This window comes from Salvelinus alpinus, chromosome 19 (assembly GCF_045679555.1).
Source record: "Salvelinus alpinus chromosome 19, SLU_Salpinus.1, whole genome shotgun sequence".
In the NCBI taxonomy this organism is placed as follows: Eukaryota; Metazoa; Chordata; class Actinopteri; order Salmoniformes; family Salmonidae; genus Salvelinus; species Salvelinus alpinus.
Genome location: NC_092104.1, coordinates 51,776,772 through 51,803,571, shown reverse-complemented (window position 1 = coordinate 51,803,571; position 26,800 = coordinate 51,776,772). Strand labels below are relative to the sequence as shown.

Below are 26,800 nucleotides of genomic sequence, written 5' to 3'. Positions count from 1 at the left end.
AAATAAATGGTTGATACCTACCATCTTCTTTAACCTCTCTTGGGTAGGGGGCAGTATTTTCACGCCCGGATGAAAAGCGTGCCCAAAGTAAACTGCCTGTTACTCAGGCCCAGAAGCTAGGATATGCATATAATCAGTAGATTTGGATAGAAAACACTCTAAAGTTTCTAAAACGGTTAAAATTATGTCTGTGAGTATAACATAACTGATATGGCAGGTGAAACCCCGAGGACAAACCAACCCCCCCCCCAAAATTCAGCCTACCACTGTTTTCAATGGCTGTCACTTTTATTATAAGGCTAAATCCTCCCAGATTGCAGTTCCTAGGGGTTCCACTAGATGACAACAGTCTTTGAAAGAGTTTCATGCTGGTTTTTGGAAAAATGAGCCAGAAATTGTAGTTTTTCTAGGTGGCTCCCATTTTGGCTGTAGTGTTTCCAAGCGCGTGGAAGAGAGCGCATTCTTTGGTATTTTGCTCCGGTAAAGACAATAACGATTCTCTGTCTTAAATTTGATAGTTTATTTACGTATTAGGGTACCTAAGGTTTGATTATAAACGTTGTTTGACTTGTTTGGAAAAGTTTATTAGTAACGTTTGGGATTTATTTTGTATGCATTTTGATGGAGGGAAACTGGGTGGATTATTGACTGAAGCGTGCCAGCTAAACTGAACATTATCGAACAAAAGGACCATTTGTGATGTATCTGGGACCTTTTGGAGTGCCAACAGAAGAATATCATCAAAGGTAAGGCATTTATTATATCGCTATTTTTGACTTTCGTGGCGCACCTGCCTGGTTGAAATATGTTTTTGATGCTTTTGTATGCGGGGCGCTGTCCTCAGATAATTGCATGGTATGCTTTCACCGTAAAGCCTTTTTGAAATCTAACACAGCGGCTGGATTAACAAGAAGTTAAGCCTCTGCTTAATGACTAAAATGTAAACATTTATATGTCCTAACTATGTCTTTAAACTACTGCTTTTTCCTGGTCACGACCATATCCCTCAGGTTCGCTTTGTAAAGCCAGTGCTACCGGGCCAGTCCCTACAGACAGATGTGTAAATAAAGGAAACATAATTCACATTGTGCAAAGTAAGCAGTTTATTATGGTTGTGCTAGAAGTTAGTAGCGATCCATTGAGAATGATAGAATGACCCAAATGAAGTCCAGGAATCTCTTTGCATGCGATACAGAATATACATGTTGCTGAATTGATTGATCAGCTGCTTTATTCCTCAGGTCAAATACAGCAATGCTGTGATCTTGTCAGGTGCCTACGTGGACTTACATGCTGCTGATGACTCCGCAGAAATCCTTCCTGAGTTGTCAGACAAGACTGTATTCTGGTGCCTTTCATAAAAAGGCCCATACAGTGGCAAAACAGACGTGACAATTACTGTATCCAATGAGGATTTAATGGAGGTAGTGCAGGAGAAGCTCAACCCTCAGAACGTACTCACACTTTTTTTTTCTCCAGAAGGTGGTGCGGTCTACACAACGCATCACCGTGAGCAAACTACCTGCCCCCCAGGACACCTACAGCACCCGATGTCACAGGAAGGCCAAAAAGATCATCAAGGACAACATCCATCTGAGCCACTGCCTGTTCACCCCGCCATCCAGAAGGCGAGGTCAGTACAGGTGCATCAAAGCTGGGACCGATAGACTGAAAAACAGCTTCTATCTCAAGCATTTTGCTACACTCGCATTAACATCTGCTAACCATGTGTATGTGACCATGCTACATTTTATTTCTAATAAATCTTGTCCAGTTTGATCATGTGGTTGCTATGGGGGAGACATTTTTATTCTATTTAAAATAGACAAAACAAGTGTACATGTTACATTATGGTGATTTATTATATATTACATGTATATAGTCAGATTTACAATAGATCCATATAATTAGATTTGAGCATATTCACATTTCAAAGATTAAAGGAAGAAACAGCATGAAACCCATTCCGGATTATGGTTCTTGTTGATTCCTCATTTATCTGCAATAGCTTTGAACTTAGATACGTTTCCTTACACTAAGCAATTTGTATCGTTAAATTAACATTAATAAATCATATCCCCTAATCAATCTTTGTCTGATAAATAAACATTAGGTGTTTGTTAAAAATTTTATTATTCAATTGCTTTGCAATGATGAGTATACCATGATGTATTCCTGTGTAATAAATTAATTACATAGTGCTTGGTCTGTCTGCCCCGGAGAAAATTAAACAGAAATCCAATTCTCCATCATAATCAGCCAGTATTGTAAAATATTTACAACAATTCATAAATATCAAATCAAATTTTATTTGTCACATACACATGGTTAGCAGAGGTTAATGCGAGTGTAGCGAAATGCTTGTGCTTCTAGTTCGGACCATGCAGTAATATCTAACAAGTAATCTAACCTAACAATTTCACAACAGTGTAAAGGAATGAATAAGAATATGTACATAAAAATATATGAATGAGTGATGGCCGAACGGCATAGGCAAGATGCAGTAGATGGTATAGAGTACAGTATATACATATGAGATGAGTAATGTAGGGTATGAAAACATTATATAAAGTGGCATTGTTTAAAGTGGCTAGTGATACATTTAATTACATCAAGATTGCAAGATGCAGTAGATGGTATAGAGTACAGTATATACATATGAGATGAGTAATGTAGGGTATGTAAACATTATATAAAGTGGCATTGTTTAAAGTGGCAAGTGATACATTTATTACATACATTTTTCCATCATTAAAGTGGCTAGAGTTGAGTTAGTATGTTGGCAGCAGCCACTCAATTAAAAGTCTGATGGTCTTGAGATAGAAGCTGTTTTTCAGTCTCTCGGTCCCCGCTTTGATGCACCTGTACTGACCTCGCCTTCTGGATGATATCGGGGTGAACAGGCAGTGGCTCGGGTGGTTGTTGTCCTTGATGATCTTTTTGGCCTTCCTGTGACATCGGGTGGTGTAGGTGTCCTGGAGGGCAGGTAGTTTGCCCCCGGTGATGCGTTGTGCAGACCTCACTACCCTTTGGAGAGCCTTACGGTTATGGGCGGAGCAGTTGCCGTACCAGGCGGTGATACAGCCCGACAGGATGCTCTCGATTATGCATCTGTAAAAGTTTGTGAGTGTTTTTGGTGACTAGCCAAATTTCTTCAGCCTCTTGAGGTTGAAGAGGCGCTACTGCGCCTTCTTTACCACGCTGTCTGTGTTGGTGGACCATTTCAGTTTGTCCGTGATGTGTACGCCGAGGAACTTAAAACTTTCCACCCTCTCCACTGCTGTCCCGTCAATGTGGATAGGGTGCTGCTCCCTCTGCTGTTTCCTGAAGTCCACGATCATCTCCTTTGTTTTGTTGACATTGAGTGTGAGGTTATTTTCTTGACACCACACTCCGAGGGCCCTCACCTCCTCCCTGTAGGCCGTCTCGTCGTTGTTGGTAATCAAGCCTACCACTGTAGTGTCGTCTGCAAACTTGATGATTGAGTTGGAGGCGTGCATGGCCCCGCAGTCCTGGGTGAACAGGGAGTACAGGAGAGGGCTGAGAACGCACTCTTGTGGGGCCCCAGTGTTGAGGATCAGCGGGGTGGAGATGTTGTTACCTACCCTCACCACCTGAGGGGGGCCCGTCAGGAAGTCCAGGACCCAGTTACACAGGGCGAGGTCGATACCCAGGGTCTCGAGCTTAATGACGAGTTTGGAGGGTACTATGGTGTTAAATTCTGAGCTGTAATCGATGAACAGCATTCTTACATAGGTATTCCTCTTGTCCAGATGGGTTAGGGCAGTGTGCAGTGTGATTGCGATTGCGTCGTCTGTGGACCTATTGGGGCGGTAAGCAAATTGGAGTGGGTCTAGGGTGTCAGGTAGGGTGGAGGTGATATGGTCCTTGACTAGTCTCTCAAAGCACTTCATGATGACGGAAGCTACAGGGCGGTAGTCATTTAGCTCAGTTACCTGGTGGCCCTCTTGAAGCATGTGGGAACAGCAGACTGGGATAAGGATTGATTGAATATGTCCGTAAACACACCAGCCAGCTGGTCTGCACATGCTCTGAGGACGCGGCCGGGGATGCCGTCTGGGCCAGCAGCCTTGCGAGGGTTAACACGTTTAAATGTTTTACTCACGTTGGCTGCAGTGAAGGAGAGCCCGCAGGTTTTGGTAGCGGGTCGTGTCAGTGGCACTGTATTGTCCTCAAAGCGAGCAAAGAAGTTGTTTAGTCTGTCTGGGAGCAAGACATCGTGGTCCGCGACATGGCAGGTTTTTCTTTTGTAGTCCGTGATTGACTGTAGACCCTGCCACATACCTCTCGTGTCTGAGCCATTGAATTGCGACTCCACTTTTTCTCTATACTGACGCTTAGCTTGTTTGATTGCCTTGCGGAGGGAATAGCTACACTGTTTGTATTCGGTCATGTTTCCAGTCACCTTGCCCTGATTAAAAGCAGTGGTTCGCGCTTTCAGTTTTGCGCGAATGCTGCCATCAATCCACGGTTTCTGGTTGGGGAATGTTTTAATAAATGCTGTGGGTACAACATCACCAATGCACTTGGTAATAAACTCGCTCACCGAATCAGCGTATTCATCAATGTTGTTATTCGACGTTATGCGGAACATATCCCAGTCCACGTGATCGAAGCAATCTTGAAGCGTGGAGTCCGATTGGTCGGACCAACGTTGAACAGACCTGAGTGCGGGTGCTTCCTGTTTTAGTCTCTGTCTATAGGCTGGGAGCAACAAAATGGAGTCGTGGTCAGCTTTTCTGAAAGGAGGGCCTTATATGCACTGCGGAAGTTAGAATAACAATGATCCAGGGTTTTGCCAGCCCGGGTTGCGCAATCGATATGCTGATAGAATGTAGGGAGCCTTGTTTTCAGATTAGCCTTCCAGCAAAAGGGGGACCAACTCCATATGAATGCCCATGATTTTGGAATGATATGTTCAACGAGCAGGTGTCCACAAACTTTTGGTAATGTAGAATTTGTAGAATTTACTGCATTGTGTTACGCTATATCAGTGGTAAAAACAAGGAACCAGAGCAAAGGCACTATGTGCCTCACCACAACAGCATCTCTCCCCGTCTGCACTCCCGAGCCAGGGCATGTTGATGGGCGTCCCTGGGCTGCTGTGGATGTAGGGGGTGGTGCCGTGGAGGGTGTTGATGTCGTCCCGGGCATGGAAGTCATCACTAATGACAGAGAGACAAAGTTTGAGAGGACACTGCCAGACAGAGAACAGTATGAACACGCTGACTGGAGCCAAGGGCTGGTACTCGACGCTGTCTCACCATATAGATTGTAATACTGTGCATTCAGAAAGTATTCAGACCCCTTGACTTATTCAACATTTTGTTACGGTAGCTTTATTCTAAAATGTATTAAATAAAAAAATCCTCAATCTACACAGAATACCCCATAATGACAATGAACAGGTTTTTAGAAATGTTTGTAAAAAAAAAATATATATATATATATGAAAAAAATGTACTCGAAATTGAGCTCAGGTGCATCTTGTTTCTATTGATTATCCATGAGTGTTTCTACAACTTAATTGGAGTCCACCTGTGGTAAATTTATTTGATTGGTCATGATTTGGAAAGGCACATACCTGTCTATATATGGAAATGATTTACAAAGAAACACGCCCATATAAGTACCGACAATTGACAGTGCAAGTCAGAGCAGAAACTATACCATGAAGTCCAAGGAACTGAATAAATCTTCGAAAGAATTGTGATGAGGCATACAGTACCAGTCAAAGTTTGGACACACCTACTCATTCAAGGGTTTTTCTTTAGTAGTGAAGACATCAAAACTATGAAATAACACATACTGTATGGAATCATGTAGTAAGCAAAAAAAGTATTAAACAAATCAAAATATATTCAATATATTGAAACTGGCTCTCTTGAGGACCACCACAGGAAAGGAAGACCCAGAGTTACTGCTGCTGCAGAGGATAAGTTCATTAGAGTTACCAGCCTCAGAAATCGGCAATTAACTGCACCTCAGATTGCAGTCCAAAAAATGCTTCAGAGTTCAAGTAACAGACACATCAACATCAACTGTTCAGAGGAGACTGCGTGAATCAGGCCTTCATGGTCGAATTTCTGCAAAAGAATATATACTAATAAAGGACACCAATAATAAGAAGAGACTTGCTTGGGCCAAGAAACAAGAGCTCATGGTCATTAGACTGGTGGAAATTTGTCCTTTGGTCTGATGAGTCCAAATTTGAGATTTTTGGCTCCAACCGCCGTGTCTTTGTGAGACGCAGAGTAGGTGAACTGATGATCTCCGTATGTGTGGTCCCACCGTGAAGCATGGAGGAGGACGTGTGATGGTGCTTTGCTGGTGACACTGATTTATTTAGAATTCAAGGCACATTTAACCAGCATGGCTACCACAGCATTCTGCAGCGATACGCCATCCCATCTGGTTTGCACTTAGTGGGACTATCATTTGTTTTCCAACAAGACAATGACCCAACACACCTCCAGGCTGTGTAAGGGCTATTTGACCAAGAAGGAGAGTGATGGAGCGTTGCATCAGATGACCTGGCCTCCACAATCACCCGAACTCAACCCAATTGAGATGGTTTAGGATGAGTTGGACCGTAGAGTGAAGGAAAAGCATTCCAGGTCACTACCTCATGAAGCTGGTTTTAGTAAAATGCTGAAGGATGGGGTAGGAGAAATGTAACCACTCTCAAATTCATAAACAGCTATGGATGCTAGGACTGACCATCCATGATATCAAAATTATAGTTTTAAAATGTGTGCAAAGCTGTCATTAAGACAAAGGTTGGCTACTTTGAAGAATCTCAAATATCTTTTGATTTGTTTAATACTTTTTTGGTTATTACATGATTCCATATGTGTTATTCCATAGTGTTGATGTATTCACTATTATAATACAATGAAGAAAATAGTAAAAATCAAGAAAAACCCTTGAATGAGTAGGTGTGTCCAAATTTTGACTGGTACTGTATATGGAGCACACTGTAAATGTTTAAATCTTATCTGAATGAGGAGAAGTTTTGCACAGCAGATGGCCGGAGGTAACTGACAAGTGTTGATCCATTTAACACTATTAAATACAGTGCTGCTCACACTCTGGTTACAATAAAGAATTCAGGAGCTACAGTATAGATAAAGCGCAGAAGTGTATTCTGACATCAAAGAACCTTCACTAGATATTAAATGAGTTGGGACTGAGAGGGAGGCAGAGGAGTTCCATTTCTTACAGGGGGGAAAATGCTAACACTGCTACACTGAAGGGCCTATAATAGCGCATTGTATCTGCTAAATCCTCTAAGCTTGCATGAAAAGAGCCGTTTGCTGTAACATTACACTGATTTCACAAGTCTACAAGCTAAGTTCGCAATATCAGAAATTAAAGTGCTTTTTTTTGGTGGACAGAGCAGATTGAATGAACTGTGAAAATGTCTGCAGTGTGACAATATAAAAAGCCCAGCGTAATTCTAACAAAGATTTTCAGATGTTCGCCAGACGGAATCATCGACTATGGGTTAACTTTAGAGTGCACCTTTTGACAAACCTCTAACACGACTGTGGTGGGTGTATTCGAAAGCATTAGCACAAAGCAAGTGTTAAATTAGAAAAAGCTAATTTAGTCTGACTGCATTGCTTCATTGTACACACGAGAGGGGGAACTGTTGGTCTTGCTAGACTTCCGGCGCCGAAAAGAGATGGCCGCCTCGCTTCGCGTTCCTTGGAAAATATGCAGTATTTTGTTTTTTTATGTGTTATTTCTTACATCGGTACCCCAGGTAATCTTAGGTTTCATTACATACAGTCGGGAGGAACTACTGAATATACGATTAACGTCAACTCATCATCGTTCCTACCAGGAATATGACTTTCCCGAAACGGATCCAGTGTTTTGCCTTCCACCCAAATACAATGGATCTGATCCCAGCCGGCGACCCTGTGCGACGCCGTAAAAGGGGCAAACGAGGCGGTCTCGTGGTCAGGCTTCGGAGACGGGCACATCGCGCTCCACTCCCTAGCATACTACTCGCCAATGTCCAGTCTCTTGACAATAAGGTTGATGAAATCCGAGCACGGGTAGCATTCCAGAGAGACATCAGGGATTGCAACGTGCTCTGCTTCACGGAAACATGGCTAACTCAAGAGACGCTAACGGAGTCGGTGCAGCCAGCTGGTTTCTTCATGCATCGCGCCGACAGAAACAAACATCTTTCTGGTAAGAAGAGGGGCGGGGGGGTATGCCTTATGATTAACGAGACGTGGTGTGATCATCATAACAACACACAGGAACTCAAGTCATTCTGTTCACCTGATCTAGAACTCCTCACAATCAAATGTCGACCGCATTATCTACCAAGGGAATTCTCTTCAATCATAATCACAGCCGTATATATTCCCCCCCAAGCAGACACATCGATGGCCCTGAACGAACTTTATCTGACTCTTTGTAAACTGGAAACCACACACCCTGAGGCTGCATTCATCGTAGCTGGGGATTTTAACAAGGCTAATCTAAAAACAACACTTTAAACAATGCCACTTAATATAATGTTTACATACCCTACATTACCCATCTCATATGTATATACTGTACTCTATATCATCTACTGCATCTTGCCATCTTTATGTAATACATGTACCACTAGCCACTTTAAACTATGCCACTTTATGTTTACATACCCTACAGTACTCATCTCATATGTATATACCGTACTCTATACCATCTACTGCATCTTGCCATGCCGTTCTGTACCACCACTCATTCATATATCTTTATGTACATATTCTTTATCCCTTTACACTTGTGTGTGTGTATAAGGTAGTAGTTGTGGAATTGTTAGGTTAGATTACTTGTTGGTTATTACTGCATTGTCGGAACTAGAAGCACAAGCATTTCGCTACACTCGCATTAACATCTGCTAACCATGTGTATGTGACTAATAAAATTTGATTTGATTTGATTTGATTTGGGCACAGTTCAAAACTAAGTACTTACTCATTTACAGATCTGTGGGCTTGAAATGCCAAGGGCAGGTGGAGGGACGATAGATCCAAAATTCATACAACCGCTGTACATTAAAAAAAATGAATGAGGCTGATGCAACAGATCAGAGCCCAGTTTCCTAAAATCAGCAATCAGCAATCAGCTAAAAAGCTGAAGGATGGGGTAGGAGAAATGTACCCACTCTCAAATTCATAGACAGAGCTTTGGATGCAAGGACTAACCATCCATGATATCAAAATGATATATTTTATATCATGATTTACAAACATTGGCATAAAACAAGCTTATATTTTGGGTTGTGATGGTGTATGACTGTTGAACTAAGCTTATGAGGAATTTCTGGGTTATATTCTTTAAGAATCAATGGGGGTGGGTGTGTGTGTGTGTGTGTGTGTGTGTGTATATATATATATATATATATATATATATATATATATATACAGTGGGGAGAACAAGTATTTGATACACTGCCGATTTTGCAGGTTTTCCTACTTACAAAGCATGTAGAGGTCTGTAATTTTTATCATAGGTACACTTCAACTGTGAGAGACGGAATTTAAAACAAAAATCCAGAAAATCACATTGTATGATTTTTAAGTAATTAATTCGCATTTTATTGCATGACATAAGTATTTGATCACCTACCAACCAGTAAGAATTCCGGCTCTCACAGACCTGTTAGTTTTTATTTAAGAAGCCCTCCTGTTCTCCACTCATTACCTGTATTAACTGCACCTGTTTGAACTCGTTACCTGTATAAAAGACACCTGTCCACCCACTCAATCAAACAGACTCCAACCTCTCCACAATGGCCAAGACCAGAGAGCTGTGTAAGGACATCAGGGATAAAATTGTAGACCTGCACAAGGCTGGGATGGGCTACAGGACAATAGGTAAGCAGCTTGGTGAGAAGGCAACAACTGTTGGCGCAATTATTAGAAAATGGAAGAAGTTCAAGATGACGGTCAATCACCCTCGGTCTGGGGCTCCATGCAAGATCTCACCTCGTGGGGCATCAATGATCATGAGGAAGGTGAGGGATCAGCCCAGAACTACACGGCAGGACCTGGTTAATGACCTGAAGAGAGCTGGGACCACAGTCTCAAAGAAAACCATTAGTAACACACTACGCCGTCATGGATTAAAATCCTGCAGCGCACGCAAGGTCCCCCTGCTCAAGCCAGCGCATGTCCAGGCCCGTCTGAAGTTTGCCAATGACCATCTGGATGATCCAGAGGAGGAATTGGAGAAGGTCATGTGGTCTGATGAGACAAAAATAGAGCTTTTTGGTCTAAACTCCACTCGCCGTGTTTGGAGGAAGAAGAAGGATTAGTACAACCCCAAGAACACCATCCTAACCGTGAAGCTTGGAGGTGGAAACATCATTCTTTGGGGATGCTTTTCTGCAAAGGGGACAGGATGACTGCACCGTATTGAGGGGAGGATGGATGGGGCCATGCATCGCGAGATCTTGGCCAACAACCTCCTTCCCTCAGTAAGAGCATTGAAGATAGGTCGTGGCTGGGTCTTCCAGCATGACAACGACCCGAAACACACAGCCAGGGCAACTAAGGAGTGGCTCCGTAAGAAGCATCTCAAGGTCCTGGAGTGGCCTAGCCAGTCTCCAGACCTGAACCCAATAGAAAATCTTTGGAGGGAGCTGAAAGTCCGTATTGCCCAGCGACAGCCCCGAAACCTGAAGGATCTGGAGAAGGTCTGTATGGAGGAGTGGGCCAAAATCCCTGCTGCAGTGTGTGCAAACCTGGTCAAGAACTACAGGAAACGTATGATCTCTGTAATTGCAAACAAAGGTTTCTGTACCAAATATTAAGTTCTGCTTTTCTGATGTATCAAATACTTATGTCATGCAATAAAATGCAAATTAATTACTTAAAAATCATACAATGTGATTTTCTGGATTTTTGTTTTAGATTCCGTCTCTCACAGTTGAAGTGTACCTGTGATAAAAATTACAGACCTCTACATGCTTTGTAAGTAGGAAAACCTGCAAAATCGGCAGGGGATCAAATACTTGTTCTCCCCACTGTATATATACACACAGTGGGGCAAAAAAGTATTTAGTCAGCCACCAATTGTGCAAGTTCTCCCACTTAAAAAGATGAGTGAGGCCTGTAATTTTCATCATAGGTACACTTCAACTATGACAGACAAAATGAGAAAGAAAATCCAGAAAATCACATTGTAGGATTTTTTATAAATTTATTTGCAAATTATGGTGGAAAATAAGTATTTGGTCAATAACAAAAGTTTATCTCAATACTTTGTTATACAGTGATCCCTCGCCACTTCGCGGTTCACTTATCGCGGATTCGCTATTTCGCGGATTTTCATAATGCATTTTTTTTTTTTTTTTGGTGCATTGTGCTCTGCATTCTGATTCGCTAAAAACTCACTCCCGCTTCTTGTATCAAAACATGCTACGAATTGTGCTATCATTTTGTCGTCTCGTGCAGTTATGTGTACGTACATAAAACAGCTTGGCAAATTTACATTAAGTTGGCCAAATTATCTTGTAATTTCGAACATCTCCTAAACCCATAATGTCGACGAAACGGCCTACACGTGAGTCACTGTATTTGTATACATGTAATAGTTGCTAATTGTAAAAAAAAAAAAAAGTTTTCTATTTCGCGGATTTCACTTATCGCGGGTCATTTTCGGAACGTAACCCCCGCGATAAACGAGGGATTACTGTATACCCTTTGTTGGCAATGACAGAGGTCAAACGTTTTCTGTAAGTCTTCACAAGGTTTTCACACACTGTTGCTGATATTTTGGCCCATTCCTCCATGCAGATCTCCTCTAGAGCAGTGATATTTTGGGGCTGTTGCTGGGCAACACGGACTTTCAACTCCCTCCAAAGATTTTCTATGGGGTTGAGATCTGGAGACTGGCTAGGCCACTCCAGGACCTTGAAATGAAATGATCAGTCGTCCTGGTCCCTTTGCAGAAAAACAGCCCCAAAGCATGATGTTTCCACCCCCATGCTTCACAGTAGGTATGGTGTTCTTTGGATGCAACTCAGCATTCTTTGTCCTCCAAACACGACGAGTTGAGTTTTTACCAAAAAGTTATATTTTGGTTTCATCTGCTCTCTAGCAAACTTCAGACGGGCCTGGACATGTACTGGCTTAAGCAGGGGGACATGTCTGGCACTGCAGGATTTGAGTCCCTGGCGGCGTAGTGTGTTACTGATGGTAGGCTTTGTTACTTTGGTCCCAGCTCTCTGCAGGTCATTCACTAGGTCCCCCCGTGTGGTTCTGTGATTTTTGCTCACCGTTCTTGTGATCATTTTGACCCCACGGGGTGAGATCTTGCGTGGAGCCCCAGATCGAGGGAGATTATCAGTGGTCTTGTATGTCTTCCATTTCCTAATAATTGCTCCCACAGTTGATTTCTTCAAACCAAGCTGCTTACCTGTTGCAGATTCAGTCTTCCCAGCCTGGTGTAGGTCTACAATTTTGTTTCTGGTGTCCTTTGACAGCTCTTTGGTCTTGGCCATAGTGGAGTTTGGAGTGTGACTGTTTGAGGTTGTGGACAGGTGTCTTTTATACTGATAAGTTCAAACAGGTGCCATTAATACAGGTAACAAGTGGAGGACAGAGGAGCCTCTTAAAGAAGAAGTTACAGGTCTGTGAGAGCCAGAAATCTTGCTTGTTTGTAGGTGACCAAATACTTATTTTCCACCATAATTTGCAAATAAATTCATTAAAAATCCTACAATGTGATTTTCTGGATTTTTTTTCTCATTTTGTCTGTCATAGTTGAAGTGTACCTATGATGAAAATTACAGGCCTCTCTCATCTTTAAGTGGGAGAACTTGCACAATTGGTGGCTGACTAAATACTTTTTTGCCCCACTGTATATATATATACATACACACACACACACTGAACAAAAATAAACGCAACATGCAACAATTTCTAAGATTTGACTGAGTTACAGTTCATATAGAGAAATCAGTCAAATAAAATAAAATGTATTAGGCACCTAGTCTATGGATTTCACATGACTGAGAATACAGATATGCATCTTTTGGTCACAGATACATAAAAAAGATAGGGGTGTGGATCAGAAAACCAGTCAGTATCTGGTGTGGCCATCATTTGCCTCATGCAGCGCGACATCTCCTTCACATTGAGTTGATCAGGCTGTTGATTGTGGCCTGTGGAATGTTGTCCCACTCCTCTTCAATGGCTATGCGATGTTGCTGGATATTGGTGAAAAAAGGAACACGCTGTCGTACACTTTGATCCTGAGCATCCCAAACATGCTCCAGGAGTTGCGACATGGGGCCGGGCATTACCATGCTGAAACATGGTAATTTTATTGGTAAGATGGTAATTTAAACATTTTATTGCCATACACGTACGTGGTCTGCAGTTGTGAGGCCGGTTGGACGTACCGCCAAGTTCTCTAAAACATTCTCTGGCAACAGCTATGGTGGACAAACAGTACCTGCAGTCAACATGCCAATTGCACGCTCCCTCAAAACTTGACATCTGTGGCATTGTGTTGTGTGACCAAACTGCACAGCTTCTTGATATGCCACACCTGTCAAGTGGATTGATTATCTTGCCAAAGGAGAAATGTTCACTAACAGGGACGTAACACAAATTTGTGCACAAAATTTGAGAGAAATAAGCTTTTTGTGGATATGGAACATTTCTGGGATCTTTTTTTTCAGCTTATGAAACATGGGACCAACACTTTACATGTTGCATTTATATTTTGTTCAGTGTAGTTTAAAAATGCTGACTGCCTCCACTCAGATTGCAAGGTGGGCAATAGGCACTTGTCTTTCTCACCACTCGTGACCATTTGATCTGAATGAAACGTGCCGTGAGTATGTGAACAGAATCAAGCCTTTAGACGTTAATGTTAATTATTCTGCATTATATTGGTCAAACATGACTGGCGTTTAACATATTTATGTAATAAAAAAGTCTCATTCAAGTTTGGCTACATTTTCTGGCGTATCCCTTGTGTGTGTGTGTGTGTGGACATGAGGCTGTAGCCAATACGCAAGTCAACTAGGCAGTGGAAATTATACTAAATATATTCACGTCACCAAATTATTGATTAGAACACACCGTTTTGAAGGTCTACAGCAGCCTCAACAGCACTCTGTAGGGTTGCATCATAGTGTAGCCGGAGGACAGCTAGTTTCTGTCCTCCTCTGGGTACATTGACTTCATTACATAACCTAGGAGGCTCATAGTTCTCATCTCTTCCATAGACTTACACAGTAATTATGACAACCTCCAACCTATCAGAGCTCTTGCAGCATGAACTGACATGTTGTCCACCCAATCAAAGGATCAGAGAATTAATCTAGTACTGAAAGCATAAGCTACATCTAGCTAGCACTGAAGTGCATAAAATATGGTGAGTAGTTGAGTCAAGAGAGAAAGACAGAAGTTTTGAACAAATACATTTATTAGAAAAATGGAGAAGCAAGAGAGCTGGAATCTTTTAAAACTTTCACATGCTTAGCTAGCAAATGCAGCTAGCTAGTTTAGCCTACTCAAACAACCAGCTCAAACAGACAGGGATGCTATGTTAGCTAGCTGGCTATACAACACTGGAACTCTTCCAAGTCAAGGTAAGTTTTTGGTTTTATAAATTAATTGCCACCGGGGCACACCAGTGTAACTCCTAGACTGCTTGCTGCTGACTTTACACTGTACTGCATAAAAATGATTGTAGGGGGTTTACTAACACGTTAGTCAACATAGCTACTAGAACTATGACAGTAATATGGTGACAAAGATGTAGGTTGTGTGTAGCGGTTAGCGGTTATGATATGGTTTAGCATGCACGTTTTTTTTCGCCTGGTCACCGGAAGCTGATATGTTGTGCACTGAAGTCCACAAGTGGAGGGAAAAAGTGAGAGGAAAGCGTGTATATGCGCGAAAGAATACAACGATCCAAGGTATCAGGTATCATGAGGCTGCTATTAAAGTGAACTGTGTTTGCGTATGATCAAGGGTTCATTCATTCCACCGATTCTGATGAAAAACGTTCTTAAACGGAAGCAAACGTAACGAAGAGAAACATACCGGAATTTGTCCAATAGAAACTCTTGTTTGCAACTGTTGGACTAATGATTACACCCTAGATCAGCTAGATGCAGCCAAGAGTGTTCAAGGCGTTATTGAACGTGTCAATGTCTGTCACCTTGATTACTAAAATTTCTCTCGACCTGTACACCTATGTTGTAAACGTTCATTCATAGGCTAGGTTGTAGAAACCTCATGATGGGTACTGGGAAAATTTGAGTATCATGTAGTAGCCTAAACCTATCGATGTAACATTGAGCTGGGTGAATGGAATATGAATGACTGTCATCCAATATGCTGTAATAGAAACAAGGCCATGCTCATAAGAAAATCATCCTTATTTATGTACATTTATGCACAATAGATTTCAATGTTGGCCTTTTTAGAGGCAAATGTTTTTATGCGAATTTCTGGCTCAGTTGACAGCCCCATTTATCTATTTCAGTAGTAGGCTACTCTTATTATCCTTTTAAACCTAGGTCCTAAAGTAGACCCATGTTGGCATATCAAATCATTAAAAAAAGTAAGTATTTTAATTTGGGGTGGTTAAAATCGCACTTCAGGACGGTGAGGAAAAAAGTTAGTTTCGAGCCCTGGTCACATGGGCTCGAGCTAAATATAGGTTAAATAAATAAACAACATGGGTCCTATTTTAATAATGTCATTCCAACCACGAGACGAGTAAGAAAAAAAGCATCTTCACTAACTTTACACACTTTTTCCCTTGTTGCAGAACTGCTGTTCTAGGATCAGATAACAGAACTATATTTTTTTATGATCATTATTACATACACTGACAGGTAGATTCTCAAGATCAGATGCACTGTGTAGTTCAAATGTCTGAAATGTTGCCTAGTGTGCATTTCCCAGCATGCTCATGGTTATGTGCCGTTCTAGTACAGACATCAAGTGCACAGAGCAAAGAGGTGGGTGTTAGGATCTAGACTCACCTGTAGTTGTGGCCATCACAGAGACACTGGTATATGCAGGTAGACAGTGAGGCTGCAAGTGTGTGCATCACGTAGATCTGAAAGAGCAGGAGGAATTCATACAGATACATTAAGATCAGTGGAACACTCCCTCCAATCAGCCAACTCAACCAATCACTGATCTTCACATCATAAAATGTTCTCCCCTGTTCTCATATTTAAAGCACATTACTACCAAAAGGGACAAGACACAATTACTGCTCCAATTTATTAACATGATCTTTGTGTGTAGTTCAATAAAGTGCATGATAGCCTTGGCGGGTGTATAGGCATGTGTCTGACCTCGTTGTTGATGACATCTGGGTGTGGTGGGGAGTCCAGTGCATTGATGGTGTGCAGGATATCGTGGGTGAGTTTGGTCAGATGGACGATGGGGTTGGTCACCACCATTTTAGCGGTGGCAGTGCAGGCCAGCAGGAGTGGTGGAGGTAGGAGGCTATGGCTTCTGGACATGGTCATCCTGTGGACATAGAGTAGCGTGGCGTGACTGAATGAAGACCATCAGCACACACACACACACACACACACACACACACACACACACACACACACACACACACACACACACACACACACACACACACACACACACACACACACACACACACACACACACACACACACACACACACACACACACAAAGAAAATACATAAACTGAATGAACATCATAAACAACTCTCAAGTTAAGCTTGGAAATAAAAATTGCATAAATTCCATGCTGGCTACCACACTGCGGTTCACGCGTCAGATCAGAGACTTGGTGCTTTGATGTCAAACAAAAAGTAAGTCATCTCAGACAGTCGAGTCAGAGGGAGTTCCTGTCATGCATCTGATGTTACGAAGGCTTCAGAGGAGAGCGGTGTGTGTGTTCCTGGTGTCTGTGACGCAAATCATATTTCTCCAAATCTCCCTAAAAGTAGGACGAGGCCTCTCAGAAGGGAAGAGATTTGAGAATCAGAATCTGCATCGCCTGTCACACAGCCACACACTGGAGATGTCATTGATGGCACCTATCAGCTACATGAAACCACAGTCACCCGCTGGAAACCACGGTTTGCTACTTTAAGGCAAACACCAACCTCAGACTAAACAACACACTTTCGTTTTGTTATGGTTCTTTGCTTTAGTGTTTGTCTAGTTACGCTTCCTCCCAATCCCTCCTCTGACACTTGCTGTCAAGTACCGAGATGCAAGAGCCTTTTTCTTAGTTGTGTTCATAGTTTTTTGTTTGAAGGGTTTTCAGATATGCAGATACTAGTACGCAGATATGGCATCAATTTGTTTCTATTTATGATACGATTGACAACATGTAGCCTATGTGTAAGAATTACAACATACATTGTGTGTGCTGTACCTGTTGGGACTCCTGCAGTAGCAGGATGAGCTCCATGCGCACAGAAGCCAAGCCTCCCCGTGGGAGCCGTGCAGGCTGCAGTAGCTGAGGAACATGTGCAGGAGAGGCTGGTTGCTCTGGAGCCAGTATCTGCGTGTTGGACCTCTCCAGGCTGGGCCTGGGCCTCCTCTCTCCCTGGTCCTGCCATGCCCTGGGCCAGCTCCAGCAGGCAGGGCTTGTAGCTGCAGCACCTCTGCAGGGCAACCACCTCCCTCTTCAGCCACTGGCACACCTGGTAGCGCAGCTTTCCCCTGTCCAGCTCGTACCCCGTGGACAGCGTCCGTAGTTCTGTGGTCAGGATCTTCAGGCGGGCGCTGAACTTGAGTTGAGTGGCCAGGATGTCCCCTGAGGGCATGAGTATGTCGTCCTCTTCTAGTGGTGTCTCCGTCAACTGAGAGACGGCGTCCTGGAGGACACTGCTGCTGTTATTAGTGCTGGTGTTTTTCATGTTCAAGCCCTTTGGTTCATAATCATCGTCCTTCTCCTCCTTGTCGCTGTCCCATGGATCTTTTGAGGACTTTGGGCATTTTGGAGGACCTCCAGGGCCAGCATAGGGCAGCCGGCCTGCATGTGAGCGTAGGCTGCCGTAAAGAACAGCCTCCTCGCATGTGCTTCTGCAGGATGTGCTTGTAGGTGGAGAACGTCTCAAACTCAGACTCGTATAGCCGGGAGATCACCAGGGCCAGCTGCAGGTCCTGCATCTTTTCCAGGCAAACCTGAACAAGGCAAGCCAACCCCCACCCAGCATTAGTGTTGAAAGCAATTGCAGTAGCAGAACAGAAAAATACCTCCAGGAATATCAGGAATATCCAACAAGGTCACCTCTACCCTTGGCCTGGCCAGACATAATTTGCATAAAATGCTCAAAAACACCTTTATAATGTATTATTTAAGAAGATAAAAAAGTACAAAATTAAAGTAGGTAATCTCTCTCCTGAAAATCTTTGTATGAAAAAGGTGGCACACTATCTATCTGCTTACAGCGATATGAGGACATGTTTACCTCCACAGCACCCTTGAGGGAGCCTGCCAGTAGGAGGAAGGATGCAGAGTACTGGAAGCGCTGCTTCCCCAGCAGAGAGAAGGCGTTCTTTAAAGCAGAGAGAAGGCGTTCTTTAAAGCAGAGAGAAGGCGTTCTTTAAAGCAACCTTCCTCCACCGGTCCTCACTTGAGTTGTTGCTGAAGAAAGCTGTCATTTTGACATTCTTCTTAGACCTTGACGGAACAACACAAGTTGTCATTAGACTGACTTTCTATAATGTGAAAGAATTGTTCCAATCTTGTCAGGAGTTTTGGGGAATGATATTCAAGATCTTCTCAAAGACATTACCTGAACAGTCTCCAGACCACCGCTTTCTTTTACATAGCGAGATAGAATATGGCGGCGTCCAGAGGATCGTTCTGCCTTTAAAAATATGCTTTTGCTACCTGATGAATAACAGAGGTATAAAAAAACATTAGTATATAGGTCATACCACACACACGCTCATTTACAATACTGAATTCAGTAGTGCAGCAAAACCGGAGTTTGCCTTATTCTTTGAGATATAAAAGTAGGACACTCAATCAATAATTACATATATAAATAAAATGGATTTCATTTTTTTTCTCTCACACACACACATACACACACATACACACACGCACACACACACACACACACACACACACACACACACACACACACACACACACACACACACACACACACACACACACACACACACACACACACACACACACACACACACACACACACACACACACACACACACACACCCATAATGACTAATTGAAAACATGCTCTTAGACATTTCATACTAATATTATGGTCATTTATCCAAAGTGATTTCAGCTAATACAAATAAATAAAAATAAGCATCCCTATACAGATCCCATTGTGGCGTCCGTGCGCATGGGCCGCACCTTTGAAGCAATCTCCATTTTGAAGTAGACAATTTTCTTCCTCACGACTGACTGGCTGATCCCTCCTGATGACCCGGTTGGACATGACTCCAATGAAGTTGGAAGTCCCACCCAGTATATTTAAAACCAAATATTTTTAGACTTTTACTCAAGTAGTATTTTATTGGGTGACTCACTTCAGTCATTTTCTATTAAGGGCCCTCGGAGTGTGGTGTCAGGAAAATAACATCACACTCAACGTCAACAAAACAAAGGAGATGATTGTGGACTTCAGGAAACAGCAGAGAGAGCACCCCCCTATCCATATCGACGGGACAGTAGTGCAGAGGGTAGTAAGTTTTAAGTTCCTCGGCGTACACATCATGGACAAACTGAATTGGTCCACCCACACAGACAGCGTTGTGAAGAAGGCGCAGCAGTGCCTCTTCAACCTCAGGAGGCTGAAGAAATTCGGCTTGTCACCAAAAGCACTCACAAACTTCTACAGACACACAATCGAGAGCATCCTGTCGGGCTGTATCACCGCCTGGTACGGCAACTGCTCCGCCCACAACCGTAAGGCTCTCCAGAGGGTAGTGAGGTCTTCACAACGCATCACTGGGGGCAAACTACCTGCCCTCCAGGACACCTACACCACCCGATGTCACAGGAAGGCCATAAAGATCATCAAGGACAACAACCACCCGAGCCACTGCCTGTTCACCCCGCTATCATCCAGAAGGCGAGGTCAGTACAGGTGCATCAAAACAGGGACCGAGAGACTGAAAAACAGCTTCTATCTCAAGGCCATCAGACTGTTAAACAGCCACCACTAACATCGAGTGGCTGCTGCCAACATACTGACTCAACTCCAGCTCACTTTAATAATGGAAATTGATCAAAAATGTATCACTAGCCACTTTAAACAATGCCACTTAATATAATGTATATGTATATACTGTACTCTATATCATCCACTGCATCTTGCCATCTTTATGTAATACATGTATCACTAGCCACTTTAAACTATGCACTTTTATGTTTACATACCCTACATTACTCATCTCATATGTATATACTGTACTCGATACCATCTACTGCATCTTGCCTATGCCGTTCTGTACCATCACTCATTCATATATCTTTATGTACATATTCTTTATCCCTTTACACTTGTGTGTATAAGGTAGTAGTTGTGGAATTGTTAGGTTAGATTACTCGTTGGTTATTACTGCATTGTCGGAAGTAGAAGCACAAGCATTTCACTACACTTGCATTAACATCTGCTAACCATGTGTATGTGACAAATACAATTTGATTTGATTAAGGTATCTTTACTTTTACTCAAGCATGACAATTGGGTACTTTTTCCACCACTGGCGCAAGGGCAAAAAACAAAACCTGCACCTCTTGGGTTCCCCAGGGCAGAGTTTGGGAAACGATGTTCTAAGGAGCTATACATAAGGTTTACATACCAAACTTCATGGCCCCATGTCCATCGGGTCAGTTCTTATAGCCCTGGTGTGATACGGTGCCATCTAGTGGTGTAGCGTGGCAGACTTTGAATGCCGCATCTAACCATTCTCAAATTAATTAGAGGCCAATTCATTGAGTCTATATACCAAATCTGGAGTCAATCTGACTCATGGTTCATGAAAAGGTTTTTTTAAAGTCTTTTTAGTATATTTGACCATGTCAAGGGGAAACCCCACAATAAATTGGCTAAATCAGTATAGGTGGCCCATGCAGGAATCAAACCCACTGTGCTGTATTCTATACTGTTGAGTTCAGCCTTGCCTACCTTGTCGGAGCAGCTGGGCGCGATGAGCAGGGTGGTCAGCAGGAACTTCCGACCGCACTCATCCAAAGTTTCTCCACCTAGTCAATGAAAAGAACATTACCATCTACAGTACTTCTCCTCACAGGCCTTCTACCAGAGTAAAACAAATACAGCCCTTTGAGATATGGTTTATATTAGTCCATAAAACAACATTTATTTGGAGAAGGACTGTGGAGGGCAGTTTGTGCACTCGCCCTGATGCCGGTGCTTGTGGTGGTGTTGGCAAGGCCTTTGACATCTGCTCCATGCGGGTCAGACCCGGCAGGCTGGAGTGGAGCAGGTGGCTGGATAGGACCTGGGCATGCTCGGGCCCAAAGAAGGTGGTACTATGACTGGTCTATGACCTTAGCACCGCCATCCTCCTGGTCACTGTTCATGGGCTCCAGGTCCTCCACACACACCCCGCTGCTCTGGAAAAGTTCATCGTAGGCGTCCCTCTGACTGGACCCGTGGCCACTCAAGCTGGCCACCTTGTCTTTGGGCTTGGGAGAGCAGTCCTCGTCGGCCGCCAGCAGCGCATACAAGGGCAGTGGAGTGATGGACTCAATCTCTGAGTAACTCTCACCCTTGCTGGCTTGGGGTCCCTGGTGGTGCTGCCGCTGGTGCTGATGGTGCGGAAGCGGAGACGCTTCTCCTGGTTGGTGTCATCGTCTTCGAGGGCCACGATCTCTCCAGCGATGCACTTGGCCAGGTGGGAGAGGATGGCCTTGGCCCGCCGGACCTTCTCCAGGTCCATGAGCTCCAGCAGCTGTACCGGGTGGTATTGGGGCAGCGTTGGGAACAGGTGGTGCGCTGCCTCAAACAGCCCTAGTCCTCCATCTCTGCAGGCAGGTCATAAGCTGTCCTCTTACCACTCAGTTTCTGGGCCAGGCTGGTCATGGGCGCTGCCCATTTATGTCGTGGTGGTGTTGGGAGCCGTGGACTTGGCCAGGGCAGGAGGCTGCCACTGGGAGTACACATGCATCTTGCAGTCCATGCCCACCACCAGGATGCTGTCCTTCACCCAGGACAGGGAGACGGGGATGGGCAGGCAGCCCTCCACGGAGGAGACAAGGTTCGCGGAGCGCAGTGGGACCAGATGGGAGGAGCTCTACTCCCTGTGGCCCTCAGACAGTCCCAGCTCGGGAGGTTTACCGGAGAGCAGGCCGTACATGTAGATTTTGGAACCAATACCCGCAGTGAGAATGTGGGAGCCGTCTTCCCTGGAGACCCAGTCCAGGTGGACCAGACTCTTACCAGCGGTCCCCTGGCAGTCATCGCTGGGCAGGTAGATGTCCAGATTATTATTCTGCAGATTCAGCTTCTTGGTACCACTCTCCATGTTGTTGTCTGTGGGAGTCGTGGCATCCAGGACGAGGGTCTGCTCTAGCACCCAGTGGGAGCTTCCTGTAGACTCACACTGGAATATCCCTACGTGGACCAGTGGTTCTCTGACACCCGGCTGAGGGTTATGGCTTAGGTGGTTAGGGTTAGGTGAGGGCTAGGGTTGTGTCGGTAGGCCACTGCGATGCGGCTGGTGTGACAACAGCTGAGCTCTACTGGTGTGCCCAGCACAGTAACGGCACGGCTGTTGCCCAGCCCCTCTTCCACCAGCAGAGGCCACTCATCCCAGGTGTTGGGCGTCTGGCTCCACTGCAGCCGCCCTGCATCTCCAGAACCTCACCTTCACGTCTGAACAGAACGTGGCCAGGAGATACGGAGCGCCACCGGCCGGCTGCAGGGAGGATGCGCTCAGATGACCTGAAACAAGAACAATAATTAGGTAGTTAGTTTAGCCACGTTTCATGGGTAAGCTCGTACAAAAACTCAATACAATTGACTTGGGCTATATGAACCCGGAAATATACAGTTAAAACACCAGCCTTGCAATTAAGACCACCCCCCACACTAATCCAATTTCAGTGTAACTGGTTCTGTTCAATAGAATTAGCCAATGCCTTGGTAGTTGATTACATTCCCATGGAGGAACAAACTGGACTGCCCCGTTATACAGGAGTGAAGGGCAGTGTGACTGTGGTTCAGTGCTCTCTCTTACCTGCTGAAGGCGTGATGTTGATCACTTTCACATCGTCTGGAAGAGCCAGCTCCTAACTGTACAGCCTGTGAGTGGTCAGGGTGAGGCAGCAGGCACTGCAAGTTGGATGTGCAAGGCTTGTTCTTCTGGGCCGCAGGGGAAGTGAACATGTCAAAGTTAAAGGGGCAATTCAGAGTTGATGAGGTTACATTTGCCCTCTCAGGTGGACCGCTGGTCTCGTCTGTAAGGACACACAAAAACAGATGGGACCCAAAAATTGGTAGCCAAGTTAAAGCTAGCTGACTTGCACACAACACTTTAAGATATAAATTAATCCTTGAGTGTAGTTGTTGGTACACACCCATAATGATTGGGAGAGCTGCCAGTTGCAGATGCCACATATGCAGGAGGGACCTGCCAGTCTGGGTAAACTCTACCACTACCAGGAAGAAGCAGGCAGAGAAGCCTGGCTGCCAGGAGGATGCAGGTGAAAAACAAACACACAATGACATGTTTATTACACTGAATGAGATGGGACACAAGAGCAAAGTGAAGGTTATAGTAGTGTATGTTTCCTTATCCTACCAGTGTCTGTAGCGGGAGCTTCCTGAGTAGCATCTGTCCGATCACTGCCCAGAATGAGATCCTCCTCAAATACATGTTGCAGCCGAGTCTCCTTCCCGTGCTGCAAAGCACAGAATAGGATAGACTATTGGTGGTAGTTCCGCCTGATTTAAGGCGTACTGGCTAGGCTACAGTGTAAAACATCTATGGCATGGCTGACCTTTTTATTGAGATCAGTGGAGGCTGCTGAGAGGAGGACGGCTCACAATACTGTCTTGAATGGAGTGTAATGGCTGGAATGGAGTGAATGGAATGGTATCAAACGCATGAAAACCATGTGTTTGATACCATTCCATTTACTCTATTCTGGACATCATTATGAGCAGCCTCCACTGATTGAGCCATTAAACAATATGTTAACATAGAATTCAGTATATAATATCTGAGTGCGCTTGCTATGCCAAGCATACCCCAACCATGGAGCTGAAGAAGGTCAGTGAAAATCTGCATGTGCTCACATAAGAACTTGTTTCCATCTTCCATAGATGTATACTTACGAAGTCATCTGAATCAGAGTTAGTTTGGCAGCTGGGGTCAAAGAGGAGCGATTACGATAGAGGAAACCAAGTCTAGATTTAACTTTAGCCTGCAGCTTTGATATGTGCTGAGAGAAGGACAGTGTACCGTCTAGCCATACTCCTAAGTACTTGTATTAGGTGACTACCTCAAGCTCTAAACCCTCAGGAGGTAGTAATCACACCGGTGGGGAGAGAGGCATTCTTCTTACCAAACCACATTACTTTTATTTTGGTGGTGTTCAGAACAAGTTAAGGGCAGAGAAAGCTTGTTGAACACTAAGAAAGCTTTGATGTCGAGCGTTTAACACAAAATCCGGGGAGGGGCCAGCTGAGTATAAGACTTACATCTGCATATAAATGAATGAGAGAGCTTCCTAAAGCCTGAGCTATGTTGATTATGTAAATTGAAGAGCGTGGGGCCTAGGAATGAGCCTTGGGGTATTCCCTTGGTACACCAACCGATCGTACACCTACCCATCCGTCCAGCATCACTACTCTGGACGGTTCTGACTTAGAATATGTGGACAACTTCAAATACCTAGGTGTCTGGTTAGACTGTAAACTCTCCTTCCAGACTCACATTAAGCATCTCCAACCCAAAATGAAATCTAGAATCGGCTTCCTATTCCGCAACAAAGCATCCTTCACTCATGCTGCCAAACATAGCCTAGTAAAACTGACTATCCTACCGATCCTTGACTTCGACGATGTCATTTACAAAATAGCCTCCAACACTCTACTCAGCAAATTGGATGCAGTCTTTCACAGTGCCATCTGTTTTGTCACCAAAGCCCCATATACTACCCACCACTGCGAACTGTATGCCCTCGCTTCATATCCGTCGCCAAACCCACTGGCTCCAGGTCATCTATAAGTCGTTGCTAGGTAAAGCCCCGCCTTATCTCAGCTCACTGGTCACCATAGCAGCACCCACCCGCAGCACGCGCTCCAGCAGGTATATCTCACTGGTCATCCCCAAAGCCAATTCCTCCTTCGGCCGCCTTTCCATCCAGTTCTCTGCTGCCAATGACTGGAACGAACTGCAAAAATCACTGAAGCTGGAGACTCATATCTCCCTCACTAGCTTTAAGCACCAGCTGTCAGAGCAGCTCACAGATCACTGCACCTGTACATAGCCAATCTGTAAATAGCCCATCCAACTACCTCATCACAAAATTGTTATTTATTTTATTTATTTTGCTCCTTTGCACCCCAGTACCGCTACTTGCACACTCATCTTCTGCACATCTATCACCCCAGTGTTTAATTTGACATACTGTAATAATTTCGCCACTATGGCCTATTTATTGCCTCACCCCCCTTATCCTACCTCATTTGCACACACTGTATATAGACTTTCGCTATTGTATTATTGACTGTATGTTTGTTTATTCCATGTGTAACTTTGTGTTGTTGTTTGTGTCGTAACTGCTTTGCTTTATCTTGGACAGGTCGCAGTTGTAAATGAGAACGTGTTCTCAACCTGTTTAAATAAAGGTGAAATAAAAATTTGTTTTAAAGAAAATGAAAGAGAATGAAACAGATTCTACAATAACTAATGTTGCTCCCAAAAACACAACCCTATGGAACAATCCTTGGAAAGCTTTTCAGAATGCACCGATAAATTGGTCCACATAGAAACCGTAAATACATGTATTTCCATGACAGAATTCAAATGCAATTTTGGACTGATCAATGTAGATTTTTTTTAAAGTTTCATTTCATTTCATTTTCATAAGTTTCATTTCACAATTTTATTTTGAAATCATTTGGACATCAGCGCAATCTTGAGGGAATCCTATTTGAGTCAGAAAATGATATTCATATGATAGGTAAGATATACAAAACCTTGCAGAGAGGCTATCCAACTGACAACCTCTTAGAAAAAAAATATAAACTATTGGAACCAAGACTTGAAAAATAACTGATATTGGCACAAGATGGGGGGAATGTTGGAACATAACTATTGAAATAATGTACATTTAATCCAGTTAAAACTATGTATAGAATTTATTATACAAGAGACAAAGTTCACACATTTTACAGCATAACGACAGTCTTGTCTTAAGTGTAAACTAACAATAACTCAATAATCTATGCCTTCTGGGAATGCTATAAAGTCAAAGTTATGGGCGGAGTTAGGAAGTTGGCTGTCAGAAGTATCACAATGTAATGTAATGTAATGTAAATGTACTTTTTAATCGTCTGTCTGCAGATTTCAAGACATGTCATATGAGTGTGCAGAGAAACCCGATGGGTTGGATGATACTCATCAATTATCTTGAGAAAATGTATACCTAACTGGAAATCAACCGATCCTCCATCGTTAAGACAATGGAGAAATCCTGTGCTTCATTATCTAAATATTGAAAGAATATGGGCAACGGTGAGGAACAAAATGGTGCAATTTGAGGGCG

At 43.6% G+C, this 26,800-nt stretch overlaps 1 pseudogene; it reads right to left on the bottom strand.

Moving 5' to 3' along the window:
- Nucleotides 1-1,031: 1,031 nt before the first annotated feature.
- Nucleotides 1,032-24,284, bottom strand: LOC139545893 (dmX-like protein 1; annotated as a pseudogene).
- Between the last annotated feature and the right edge of the window lie 2,516 nt (nt 24,285-26,800).